Below are 13833 nucleotides of genomic sequence, written 5' to 3' on the forward strand. Positions count from 1 at the left end.
ATGGAGGACCCCGTGCCAGAGGAGGTGACTGTTCCCGCAGCAGCCGTGACTCTGTGGGCAGCCCGGGCTGGAGCAGTTCCTGAGGGACTGCACCTCCTGGGAGGGACTCATGTCCCAGGGGTTCCTGAAGGACTCTCCTGTGAGAGGGACCCTGTGTTGGAGCAGAGGAAGAATGTGAGGAGTCCTCCCCGTGAGAAGGAAGGAGCAGCAGAAACACCGTGTGGGGAACTGACCCTGAACCCCCCTGCCCAACCCCTGTGCCCTGAGGGAAAGAAGGGAGGGGTTGGGGCAAGGTGCTAAGATCTGATAACGTTTTCTATTTTTCCTGATAGATTAAATTAGCTCTTTTTCTTCCCAAGTTGGCTTGGTCTGGTTTTTTTCCTGTTACTATAATTCAGGAGTGAAAACCTCCCTATCCTTTTCTTGATCAGTGAGCTTTTATGTGGATTTTTTCCTCCTTGTCCCACAGTGGACATGGGGAGTGAGTGACCCTGGTTGGTACCATCTGGGCCTAAACCATGACAGGAGCATGACTTAGGAGTCACTGAGAGAGATGAACTTGTTCAGTTTGATCAAAAGAAGTTTAAGGGATGATTTAGGAGTGGTCAGCAGCTACCTGATGGGTGAGAGGCTTGGGAGGATGAGATGGGACTGAGTTTCACTTTGTCCCACAGGAGAATGCTGCCCAGAAAGTCTGCTAAACCTGAGTCCTTGGAGGTTTTCAAGACTCAAACAGGCAAAGCCACAGCCAACCCAATCTAAAGTTGTCCTGCTTTGAGAAGGACCTTGGATTAAAGACCTCCAGAATTTCATGCCATCAGCTTTCCTGTGGATCCTAGGCTGCAGACCTAGAGCATTCCTCCAGCTTGATCCTCTGCCCACCTCAGTGACTGGCTGGGGCCCAGGGCATCAGGAGCAGTGTATTAGCACCTCTGAAAGAAAAATCTACCCAGATAACATCCGGGTTTTTCTCGGTACTAGGAAAGATGCTAAGAACTCTCTTTGCATAAATGTTTCCCTGAACTAGCACATACAATAATAAAAATCATACCACTTTTCTTAAGTCATTTGTGTCATTGGTTGCAAGTAATATGAACTTGTAATATTAGTGTTTGGTTTTTTTAGAAAGAAAATTCATGGGAGGGACTGGCAATCAGAGAAACAGCTGTCCTGGCACCAGTGGAAAGGCACCATATAGTTCCAGTCTTTTCAGCAAATTGTCCTTCCTAGGAAAGTGTACCTAGTGACAGCTTGAAATTATGCCTTTGAAAGGGAAAAGCAACTTTAAGTGTGTGACATGCTGACAAGAACAATTAAACACTGTTCTTGCCTCATTCACACCTGCAAAGTGCTCTCAGAAACACAGTTTACTCTTTCCTCTTCCTCCAGATGCATACTAAAGCACAGCTTTCTCATGAGCCCACTGCTGGATTTAAAGTAGAAAGCAATGTTAGTTTCCAGTGTTCAGAAAAGCTTATGCTTCTGGGATCTGCCCTTCTGATTCAGTGCTCCCTGGCTGCTGCTGAAAAGTCAATAGAAAAGGAGGCACACAGTACATGCAGAGCACCATTCAACAGTGTTCACAGACTGTGCTGGTTATTTTGTAGGTGCAGATTTCAGACTTCAGGTGACAAAAATCATCCAATCCGCTGGCATCATTTCAGAAAACCAGGAATGTTCTTGCTGTTCCTAGAGCGAGCTGGATAATCCACAGTGGAGCTCTGTGATAACCCCTGCTCTCTTTTTAGTGTAAGAAGGGAAAGAATCAGCAGCACAAAGGTGCTGGCTGGTAGTAAATGGTCTGTTTACATCTCCCCCATGTGTATGAAAAAGTAAATGAAAGCCAAGTAAAGAAGATGGGACACAGAGGACCATCTTTTCAAAGCTCAGATCTTAAGCTATCACCTATTACAAACCCCATGCATATTAGACACGTTTATGCCACATTTGCACTGTCAGATGCCACAAATGCCACTATTTATCAGACAGGTTCCGCTTGTTAGGTTTGAGATGGTTGTCCGTGCATTGGCAGAACAGTACCTGCAGTTTTGATGGGCCAGGTCTCTGCTGGACTGTAGGTTTATGCCCTCCTGCACACAGGGCAAATACAATGCAAAACAGGTAGCTGCACTGGAGAGGTGGGGAAGAAGCAGGACCACCTGTCCTGGTGGCAAACTACAGCTCTGACATGAAGGTCCAAGCAGCTGCTTCACAAGCCATTGAAAATTAATTATTATCATTTGCAGCACAAAGTATTACAGCAAAATGTGTTCCACTTTGGGAATCTTTACTACATCAGGCTGCAATTCATAGCGATTCAGCTGCTGCTGCTGCTGCATGGATGGCTGAGCAGTCCCTGCAGGAAGTGGTGGGTGTCATTCCAACTGTTTGAAAATAAGCTGGACACCAGAAGGGCCATCTCTGCCCTATCCCAAAAAGCCATGTTGACACATCTTCCTACACAAACTCACATTTCAGACACAAAAAGTGACTGGAGGGAAAAAAATCAGATTTTTATTGACACAGACAAAGGAAAACTTTGGTAAGAACCATGAGCAGAGTTACCAGGTCTGTAAATATGTCCCAGATGGCAGAAGGCACAGCCTATCTGCATTACAGGAAAAAGTGCTTGGAATACAGATATTTTTATTTGAAAACTTAGACTATGGAAAGAATAGTCTTGGCCATATTTTGTCCATTAAGCTCATTGAAGTGCTCTGGGATAAGGAAATGAGTGAGAGAATCCCTGGACAGATTCCACCTTGGCTTCTCTCTACTGCAACCGATTTTACAGCTAGTCTTGTGCACCCCTCATTTCATCAGAGTATTTACTGAATAACTTTAAGTGCATAATTATGCCCCTCTCATTTAGACATTAAACAAAGACTCGAATTTTGCTGGAGCAGGGACCCTAATGATTAAGAATAATCATGGATTATTTGCAGTAGCCAACAAAAATAGTATCTAATTCCTCTCAGCAGGCTCCTTGCATGAAGGGCTCTTGTCCACAGTGGGACTAGGAGCAGAGTTTGCTTGAATCTCAGTAAGCTCTTAGGCACAATGATGGTATTCAGTTCACCTAGTCCAGAAACTTTCAATGCAGGTGTTGACATCTGGTCCTCACCATCAACTCCCTTTATAGGATAGATGATGTGCTCTTTACCTATTCTTTATCTGATCTCTTAAAATTTTTGTCTGAGGGATTCATCCTACATCCCATTAAACAGTACTCAGCTGGCTACGATGGGGCTAGTTGAGAGTAGACACATTATTATCAGGGGATGAATCCTTCCACCTATCTGCTGAAGGCAGGGACTACCAATCCCCCTCGGAGGAGCTGAAGACAAAAACCAGCTGTGGGAGTCAATGGGTAGCCCTGGCCCAGACCAGCAAAACTGGGGCTGGTATGCCTCTTTCTGAGGAGCAACCTGAGAAAAAAAAAAATCACTCAGTAAAAGTTCAAGAGACACCTTGTCCCAGATGGGAGCTTATCCCATCCCTGGATGTGCAAGGCCAATACTCCACAAGAGGGCCCCCAGACAACAGCAGAGCCTGGAAGACACCTCTTCCCCTTTGTAATGCCCACCTAGCCGTGAGATCCTCTCGGTCTTCTCTCCCCAGCCCTTGGCCATATCGCAGTCTCAGAAGCTGCAATAGTGCCATAGCTCTGAGTTTTGGTGACCCCATGGGTGACCCCATGCATCACATGCAACTTGACTGAAAGGGATGCCCCAATGGGAACTGCTTGACAGATATATCTTTATCATTACCAATGCTGTGGGCTTAGTCCATTCAAAGTATTGCTGAGTTCTGATTTCAGGTGAGTTTATTACGTTCTAACTCTTGTATTCATCCTTCTTTACTGAAGTTGTTTATTCTCATCTGGTTTAGAATAACTCACTTGCAACTTCTTTCCCCAGAGTAAGATTTGGATCTATTTGGGTACAGTAACAAGTCCATTCTAAAACTCAAAACACAAATGGCTAAGACATAGGGCACTGTTCTGTTCTCCTCTTATGATTGTAGAGATGAGGTCCAAAGGGACCGGTTAGCCAGCATTACACAAAGTCTGTAGCAGCAGATACAACCCCATTCCTCCTGATCTTTATCCTTGCAGCATCCTAGGTAGAGCAAGGATTGCCACGCACTTGGTTTCTACCTGGATTGCACAGTCCTGTGGTTGTTGGTGAAAGAGCTGAATCTCCAGGTGGGAGCTGTGATGCCAGCTTGAGTTGCCTTGAAGTTATGGATCTTTAATCAGAGGTGGATGAGGCTATATTGTGCCCACCAGAAGCTCTCCCAGCATGGTTAGAAAGTTCTTCACTGAGTGATGCTGAACACCATCAGTGCAGACTGTTTAATAGCTCCTGGGCTATTGAGATAGAATCTAGCTCACAGGCTGCAGAGGTGTTGTCCAAGTGATTCATGAAGCTTGTGCAGGGAAGCAGACAACTGCATTGTCCTCAGGTCAGTGTAAAATTCAATCCTCATCCAAAGCAGTCGCAAAAAGAGGTGGTGAAAAGCTTCTGGAAAGCAAACACATTCTTGACAACTTCCAGGTTATCTCCCCAGTGAGCAGGGAGGCCCCTATCAAGCATCAAGAGCACATGTGAGCAGCTGCCATGGGAGGAAACCGCTCAAGTTATGAGGTTTGTTTTCAATTTTTTCCCCAAACTCAGCTCCATATGTTGCTACATTTTCCCAGCCTCTGCAAAGTGATTCATGTGGCATGTTGCCTAACATTGCACAAAGTGTGCCCATACGGGGCCTTGCAAGTGCATGAGAAGAGCCCTGAACTAAGCAGGTCCCAGCAGGGTCACGCAGGACCAGCACCACTGGCCATAAGGCTCCTGCCCTTCTTCAGCTCAACACAGAAATCCCACTCCTGCATTTCTTGGCCCCCAGGGACTCTGGGCAACCCCTGTTTGAAGCTCCCACCCTTTCTACAGCTTCAGCCATCTATTGCCTCCAGTTGAGTAAAGGAACTGTGGCTCTGGCTGCAGACTCTGTCTGCTTGGCCATAAATGTCCTGCAATTAACACACTGGTGTCATTGACCCAGAACAATGCCTGATGCTCCCACATAGATCTCTTTGTCCAAGATTACAATATGTAAACAGCACCTTCCATGCAGAAACTTAGTTGCAATAGCTCAGCTGATTTTATGCCAAAAAATATGCTGTAAAGCTCAAGTAGACTATTAATGAGAAAGACACTAGCAAAAAAAACATGTAAGTCTGCACATGAACACGCAAGAGCATTCTGAGTGTCAGAGACAGACATGCACACATTGTATGCTTCTTTATTGGGGTGATTTTGCTAAAATTTGAAGCTGTGGTGTAATAACCCTTTACATGAATACTGCAAAACTCAATTACTTCATCTTGAATGTCATCCTCTGTACTTTCTCCCAAATACAAGTGGTTTGGATAACTGGAGGGAACACTGAGACTCAGTTGCTCAGTACTGGGTTCAGTTGTTTTTTGCAGCACCATGAGCAGATGTTCAGGGAACACTGAACACATTTGATCCCCACTAACAATGCATCCTTAAGGATGGAAGGTGTGCCATGCAAAGATGGCTGAACTTGTGTCTAAGTTAAACCATGACTGATATAGTAAATATCTACTTGTTGCCATGAAGTGGCTGGCACCCTGCACAAGGAAAGGGCAGTGAATGTTGTATCCCTTCCCTTTTGCATAAGTTTTGATGCTTAGGAGTCCTTATCATTAGGTAGGTGCAATATGGGCTGGATAAAAGGACAACAAAGGGCTGGAAATTTTACTATGCTGCAAGGCTGAAGACATGACCAGCAGTGCAAAGTCCAGCTGACAGTCTGGAGTTGGCATTTTCCCTCAGACCAGACCTGGGACCAGAGCTGCTTCTTGCCTCCCATGCATAATGGTACTGAGTGCAGTCTTTGCAAGGCTGCAGACACCAAACCAGGGAGTGGCGTATGCTGGAGGGAAAGCTGCCATTCAGAAGGGCCTGAGGAGGCTGGAAATTGGGCTGACCTGACCTGTGGGACTCAATGGTGAGGGGGCCTTCCCCAAGTTGCAGCTTCCCACAAGCTTCCCAAAGATCCCACCCAAGTGTTTAAAAAACCTCTCATCCAACTCTTTAACTCTCTCATGCCAAAACCCTCCCCTCCTAAGCAGATCACTGCTAAGCAGCCTGCCTGGAGAAGAGAAGACTGAGGGGAGGATCTTATCAACACTTATCAATACTTGAGTCTGGGTGTCAGGTCTAGGAGGCCAGTCTTTTCAGTGGTGCCAAGACAGGGTAAAAGGTACAAACTTGAGCAAAGGAAGTTCAACCTAAACCTGAGGAGGAACTTCTTTATTAGAACAGGCTGCCCAGAGAGATGATAGAGCCTCCATCTCTGGAGACTTTCAAAACCCACCTGGATGCCATTTTGTACAGCCTGCTCTAAATGAACGTGGTCTGGCAGAGGATTTGGGCTACTGATCTGAGGTCCCTTCCAACCCCTACTATTCTGTGATTCTGTGATACTGTGTGGTACATCTCAGGCACTGGGAATCTAAATAATGCTAAGAGTCTTGAGTTGAGATCCTTGGCCCGAGGCCCTTTGGTTTCAAATGGAATGAATGCTGAATTCAGGGCAGAGCTCCAAGGGGCAGCTGGAAGGATCAAGCCCTCATTGAACAGTGACAGAAAAAATGAATGAAAAAAACAGGAAAAGGAAAACCAAGAGGCTGTTCTGTACCTGTGAGCAACCCTGAGCCTGGCTATTATCTCTTCACCTAGAGAAATAGATTTGAGGATAAACTTGTAAGAAATGAGAGCTGCTCACATACTTCTTCTAACAGCAATGTCAAACATTCAGGCATTGCTGGCCCTCACTCATCCTTTGCCTTGGCTGAAGCACTCAACCTCTAAGTAGCCCCAAAATAGGGATGTAGTTCCATTGGGGACTTACAGAAGTTTTCTTTACTTTTTGCATTTGCAAGGGATATTTTTGCAGAAAATTAAATGCTGTATGCAGAAGCTGTAAGGCATGGAGCAGTCCAGGTTCATTGGAGAAACTAAGCTGACTGCTGAGCCTGCCCTGAAGCCCCCTGGTCAGTGCCTACCTTGGGGATGGGGTTGGGACAGACAGGGAGAAGCAAGGACCAGAGTCTTCATTCATCAGAGGAGCACCCTGCACATGTCAAAAGAAAGGGCTGAGTCCTTCCCCACTCATGGCTAGGAGCTAGTGGAAGAGTCTACCCACAAAAGCAAAGCTCAACACCTCAATATTTCCCACCATCTGGGTAGATGCCTGTGAATCCCAGCCTTGGTCTTCCCCACTTGCCATGAATTCCCAAATGGGAGGTGTGAGATCACAGCACAGCAGGTCACCTAAATACAAGGCTCACAGCATTGATGCAGCATTGGAGTCATAGTGTTGAACCCAAAGATTTCTTTCTTGATGCACCCATCTGTAAAGGGAGACTATGGCATTTGCTCCCCTCCATGAAGCTCTTAAGAGAACATGGAGCCTGAGGTCAGCTACCCACATACAAGGCAGCAGGTCCAGCTAAGGGAGCGGGGGATGTTTAGGTGTTGAATCAAGATTAGGAGAAGGTCTTCCCCTTTGCTATCTCCAAAACACAGCATTAATTTTCTTTTCACAGTGGTGTATTCTCAGACAAACTAATTGTTTAAGGCAATAACCCAAGGCATTTTTTTACAGTGATGTCATTCATAACATGACTGTTAAGCATCTGTTAGTTTTTATAATATGACCTTTTTTCTACACCAATAAAAAAAAAATCTCTAGGATAATCTGGGTGAAGATCTCTGACCCCACATCCCAGGAACAGCAAATCCCTCTCTCCTGTAACCCAGATTTGTCCTCTCTCTACCACATACAGTTTGCACCATCATCCACAGCTCTGAGAGACCTGTAGGGTAAGTGAAACACAGGGAAAGCCCTCACTACATATCACTTATTTCCCCTCGTACCTGGCAATTTAGCCCATATCCTAGTAACAGCCTAATACAAAATTTTTCAAACTTTCTGTATTACTTAACATTCAGGTTGCTTCACTCAATGGCACTCATTGCTTAGGCTGCCATTGGCTTTCTCATCTCAGCTTTTCTCAGCCTTTCAAAAGTAAATGGCTAAAAATTATGTGGTTCTTCAGGTTAACTGGACCTCTCATAGAAGAATGCAGGCACAGTTTAGTGACATTAAATGGGTGCCAAGAACAAATCATACCCAGAACCACAGCTCTCAAATGTCCCCACATTTCCACCATGCTCTCCTGACCCTGTTAAATACTTTCAGAAAAAAGCTTTGAGACAGTAACAGATGCAAGAATCAGCCAACATATCATGCCAAGAGATTGCACTGATAACATTTTAATGTTATCAAAACCTGATAAAATCAGCTGCTTCACTGTGAAGGTAAGACAAGTTGCAAACTAAGCAGAGATAGCACCAGATAGCACCAGATATTCCACATAGCCCTGTCAGGCAGCTACCAAGCTCTGCCTTGGAAACTGCCTGGCAAATGGTCACAACCCCTTACTTCTCCTGAGAGGTAGGGTCTGTGTAACTCCTGGCTCCAGGTCAGGGTGGCACAGCAGTTGCAGAAGCAGCGGTGGCAATCCAGGATGGCACCCAACTTGTCTGCAAGCCCCACTTTTCAGTAAAGATATTAATGTAGCTAGGCACCAAGAGAGATTTGCCCAAAAAAGTATGGAACAAAATTATTTTCCAGAGTCCAGTTTTCTGTGGTTCTGTCCCAACATTTTATCTTCACTGTCAGGCTGCAAAGGAAGCTAAAAAGCCATCAGTTGCCACCAGCTCTATCCCTATGCCACCACCCCTGTGACATGCTTGCAAAAATAGTTTTGCCCTGTAATAAGCAAGGTTTTTTTGACCAATTAAAAATAACGATTTGTCAGATGTATCTCCAAAACCAGGGATTTTTAAATGCTTCCTGGAGGGATGTGCTCAAGCTACAGTGTGGTCTAAAACTTTATAGAGATCTGAACAAAAAAAGATGGAAGATCTGCTGCCCAAAATCAAGCTGCTAAAAGCAACCAGAGTGTCCACTGCCCCCTGGGACTGCACACAGCTTCACTCTCAGCAGAACAGCTTAGTGAACACATACACTGTGAAACATTCACTGAAAAGCCCAAGTCAAAGTTCAGCTATTCTGGAATTGTTAATGTGAAAGATAATATTTTACTACAGGAAAAATCCCAGGAGGCTTCCTTCACACACATTCATCATTCTGAGCAGCTACAAGGAGCTTATTCAACTTTTCATACCCACAGTAATTGTAGCAGTACCTTGGAGTCCCAGAAGAAGGAAAGCAGTGTGTGGCAGGCACTTTGTATGTGTACAACAAAGGAGATGGTCTGTTTTCTGGGAATTTACAATGAATCAGGTAACACAAATAAATAGATCAGCTTTGGAAGAGCAAGCAGCATGGAGAGTATCAAGAAAAATTATAACACTTTGAGTAAGCTGTGAATACATTAAATTGCTTTGAAATTGACATTTTTCTGAAACCCAAACTATATTGCTTGCCTTCAAATGGTCAGAGCAGTATCACACTAGCCCTCAGTACATTCAGCACAAGCCTGACAGCTACCAATTAGCCCAAGTGTTAACTGAACAGTTCAGGGGAGGAAAAAAGGGCCAGACTATCATGTTCCTCATTATTGTTGTACTGATTAAAGTCTCTTCACAAATTACAGCTGGGTCACCTGTATCAGTCTTCTTGATTCTGTCTTTTTTATTGTTCAGCTTTATGGGGAAAATCTTCTGATTATATTAGAATTTTTATAAATAAATCTTTCTTCTTCAGTAATATACAGGAGGTTCTCCAGCTCACAGATAACAGCAAAACATCAGGTTTGGAGAACAGGGGGTTGCTTTTATGCCTTTGTTCTACTGAGATGAGGCTTATGTTCACCTTCTGAGGTCAATGAGTGCTCTGATGACTCCCATTGCACACAGCTTTATAAAGCAATGGTGTCTTTAGCCTTAGTTTTGAAAAACCTGTGTTGCTGAGTCCTGGATTCACTTTTTCATATTGATTTCTATATCCACATGCAAAACCTCACCTGCAAGTTCTCCAGTTCATGAACAGCAGTTATGAAGACCTGTCTGCAGGCTGCATTTGCACCTCCAGGAGGAGAAGGTACCATAAGAAGGAAGAGAGAAAAGGTGAGGGGGGAATTCACACTCATTTGGTGCAGTTACTGAAAACAGCAGAAGAGAAGAAACTTAAAAAAAAAAAAAAACAAACATCAATTTCAGAAGGAGAAGGATATTTCAGAAGGAAGGAGAGGATATTTCTCATAGGAATAGTAGAGGCACTCAGAACACCCTTAGAAGGGAGTGGGAAGCATGCATGCAGCACAGAGGACCAGGATAAATCTCCTCAGCTGAATGACCACATCACAACAGGCCTGCAAGGTGGCACACAGTGCACTGCAGGGCATGTCCTGGGTGTTTCCCACAGGTACCAGCTACATCTCCCAAGAACCAGGCCCAGAAACAGGGAGTCCAGACCAAACACACCTATTTCTCCATACTCCCTCTTTTCTACGCTGTAAGTATACCCCGACATTCCAGAGAAGAGGTCAGAGCATCTATCTCACCACTTCAAGTCCCACATGAATGTAACATGCTCCAGTACTGCTCATTACGGCAGAGGATGCAATGCTACTGGCTTGGTTCACTGGGAGAAGCCCATAAAACACATCAGAGGAAAGTGATGGTGGGAGCTTATGGATGAATATCCATTACCATATTTCTAGAAGTGCTATGTATTTACCACCACAAAATTTCAAAGTGAACTGACAGCCCTAAGTGCTTTCTAAAAAACACAGTATAAGATTTTAATATGCTTTTCCTGATTCAGAGCATGTGAGGATCTCTTATCATTACATAGATGGGGAAAAGATTGCTCCTTTTTTAATAATTTGGCAGAAAAGCAGAAACTTATATTAAAAGCTATAAATCAAGACTTCATTAGCAAAGAAACTTCTGTATGAAGTCCCCAAAACTGTGTAATTTTAGAGAAGTTTGTGACTAGGAAAGGGCATTGTTTTATTTCTTTCTTTTTTTAAGCACATTAAAAATGGATGAAAATGAGCATACAGCCCTCCAGCAGCTCCCAGCCTGCCCACTCTCTGGGGTTCAGTTGGAAAACTCTGCTTGGAAAACATCTACAAAAATGTTGGCAACTTCATATCAGCTTTTCCCCAAAAGACCTAATGGGCTTTTATTATCCAAACAGATCAGATGGCTTGGAAAATCCACATCTGCACAGAGCTGCTGAATGGGAAATGAGACCAAAATGTGCAACTAAGAACTTCCGATAGTTCCCTGGTAAGTGACATTAAAAAACAGACAGAGGGGAAGGACGTTTGGTTTCTCTGTCCCCCCACATTCCTCCAGCTCTCAAAGCCCCAGCAGAAGGAGGCTTTTAGTGACAGAGCAACCCCACCCATGGGGCCAGTGAGCCCCTTCCCAGACAGCCACAAGGGGGAGGAACAAAGAGCTTTGGTTTTGGGGGGTCAGGCCTTGTGATGGTCTCAGCTACCAGCATTATGCTTAAACAGATGAAATAATCCTTGCGGCCCAGAGAGAAAAATATGAACAAAAGCACCTCCCACTGGTGCCTTTGATACCAGAAACAATACTTTTAATGCAAGACCTGTTTTCAAAAATTTAGAGATCCCTTTTTTAAATACAATATTGGGGTTTATTAGAAGGAACATTAAGATTAAACCCAGCACACAATTTTCTCTGCTCATAGTCTTTCCCCTCTGGACAATATAAAAAAGATTACAGAGTTTCTTTTTTTGCTTTGGCAGTGACTGCTGTTATTATTTTCCTCCCTCTCTGCTGATGCTGCCAGTTGAGCATGGAAAGACATCCGAATGGAGAAAATAGACAAGAGAAAAAGGTTTTGGAGTGAAGGTCACCTTACATCACTTGAAGTTGCTAGGATTAGATCATTTGGACTCCTATGGAGTTAGGAGATGTGATGTTTGGAGGTAAACTCCACTTTTTCTTCAGAGATACGATTCGTTCACTATAATAAATTTCCATCAGGATGACTTTGAGTTTAGTTTGTCTTCCTAAGTCTCTGTTGTGCTACAGCACAAAGTGCTCTCTGCAAACCAGTACATTTCCCTAGCACTAAATCAAACTGAATTCCCCCAAAATATAACCAGGAAGACAATTTCTGGGATACAAAAATGAATTAGACCCACACAGTGCAGGGCAATAAAAAATAATGTGAAATAGGAGGTGTTTTTCTTTGTGGAAAACTGACTATTCAGATGGAAAAGCCTCATTAAAGGAATATGAAACTTTTAACTAATCAGATCCACATTATTATTCAGATCTGCAAAGGCCAAGACAATCCTGAGATAAGCTTTCTCTCCAGTTCTCCTCTGATGTGTAGCTGTGGTAAAGCACTTGGACTGAATCATCCCTTTATTCCCAGAGCCAGATAATGGGCCATACCATTGCACAACTCTGTATCTTCACCCAGTTATGAGCAGCAAAGCCAATAAACGCTTGATGCATTTTGCATCCTTCTCTCCTTAAGTTTGGGTTTTTAGAGAATGTAAACAGCAACAGGCAGGTGCTTGCATCTCACCCCAGTGCCAGGGAGTGCTTCAACAAAGAGGGAACATTTGTAGGTGTAAAACTTGTCTACCAAAATCCAGGCAGACACATCCAAGACACATTGTGAAGACAACAGACGTGCCATAAGGGTGGACTTGAACCTGTATCTGGGCTGAGTTACACCAGGCTCTCCAGACTTATCCATCCCCTTGGTCCTCTAAAGATAAACTGCAACAGCATACAACTTGTACTCCCATGCTTTATATAGATGGATATAGCCATGGATTTTCCATGACTTCATGTTGTCTTTATGTGACTGCTGGGTATGTAAGTTAAGAGTTCAGCCAGTGCATAGGACTAGCATGTAATTTTATCTGAGAATTAGCTCCTGTTCCACTGGAGCCAATGAGATATTTGCCATTTTGCTTCACTGGGACAAGGCAAAGCGCTTATGAAATTAGGCAGTAGGTTGGAAGGGAGCAAAAAGGCATCACCTGGACAGCCCAGGCTCTGCTTGTTTCACTGGCAATTAAGAAGAGCTGTAGTTCCTGTGTTTCAACCATGACTGACACTACTAAGCTCTGTGGGTAGAAACTGTGCTGCCCTCCATACCACAAAACCTCAAGGTCTTCCCCTTTCTCCCATCCCCTATGCAGGTGCTGCAGGTTTCATTGCTGAAAAAACTACATGCTACACTTTGCTGATATGGTCACTGCGTGGACCACACTTGTAGTATGCAAATGTCACTGGAGCTTCTGGTAGGACTCAGCTCAGCTGTAGCTGGAGTGGTGACACCCTTTACACCCATTCAGGTATGTTTCTACCCACCTATGATCCACTTTCACTAAATCTCCAAGGTGAGACGCTACTAGTGGTGAGAAAATCAAGTCCAGGCAGGAAGAGCCAGGGGCCCTCCTCAAGCCTGTCACACACATCATGCTCAGAAAACATTTCTTGTCACCCTGGCACACATCACTAGCTAAACCAACAGGAAATTCCCTCCTTACCATCCTGTTTTTTCTTATCTTCAGTGTTTGTTCCATCAGTTTCTCCAGTTACTCTCCAGCAATTAATTAAAAAAAATACACTTTGCCATCAGCTCTGATGTACTAATTGTGCAGAGTTTAGATTAAATCGAAGAGCACTTCCACACCCTGCAAGATCCACTGTTGCATTCCTGACATTTTCTCTCTCTGTATTGTGTCAGATGAAAGACACCAGGAGT

Source organism: Calypte anna, chromosome 2 (genome assembly GCF_003957555.1).
Source record: "Calypte anna isolate BGI_N300 chromosome 2, bCalAnn1_v1.p, whole genome shotgun sequence".
Classification (NCBI taxonomy): domain Eukaryota; kingdom Metazoa; phylum Chordata; class Aves; order Apodiformes; family Trochilidae; genus Calypte; species Calypte anna.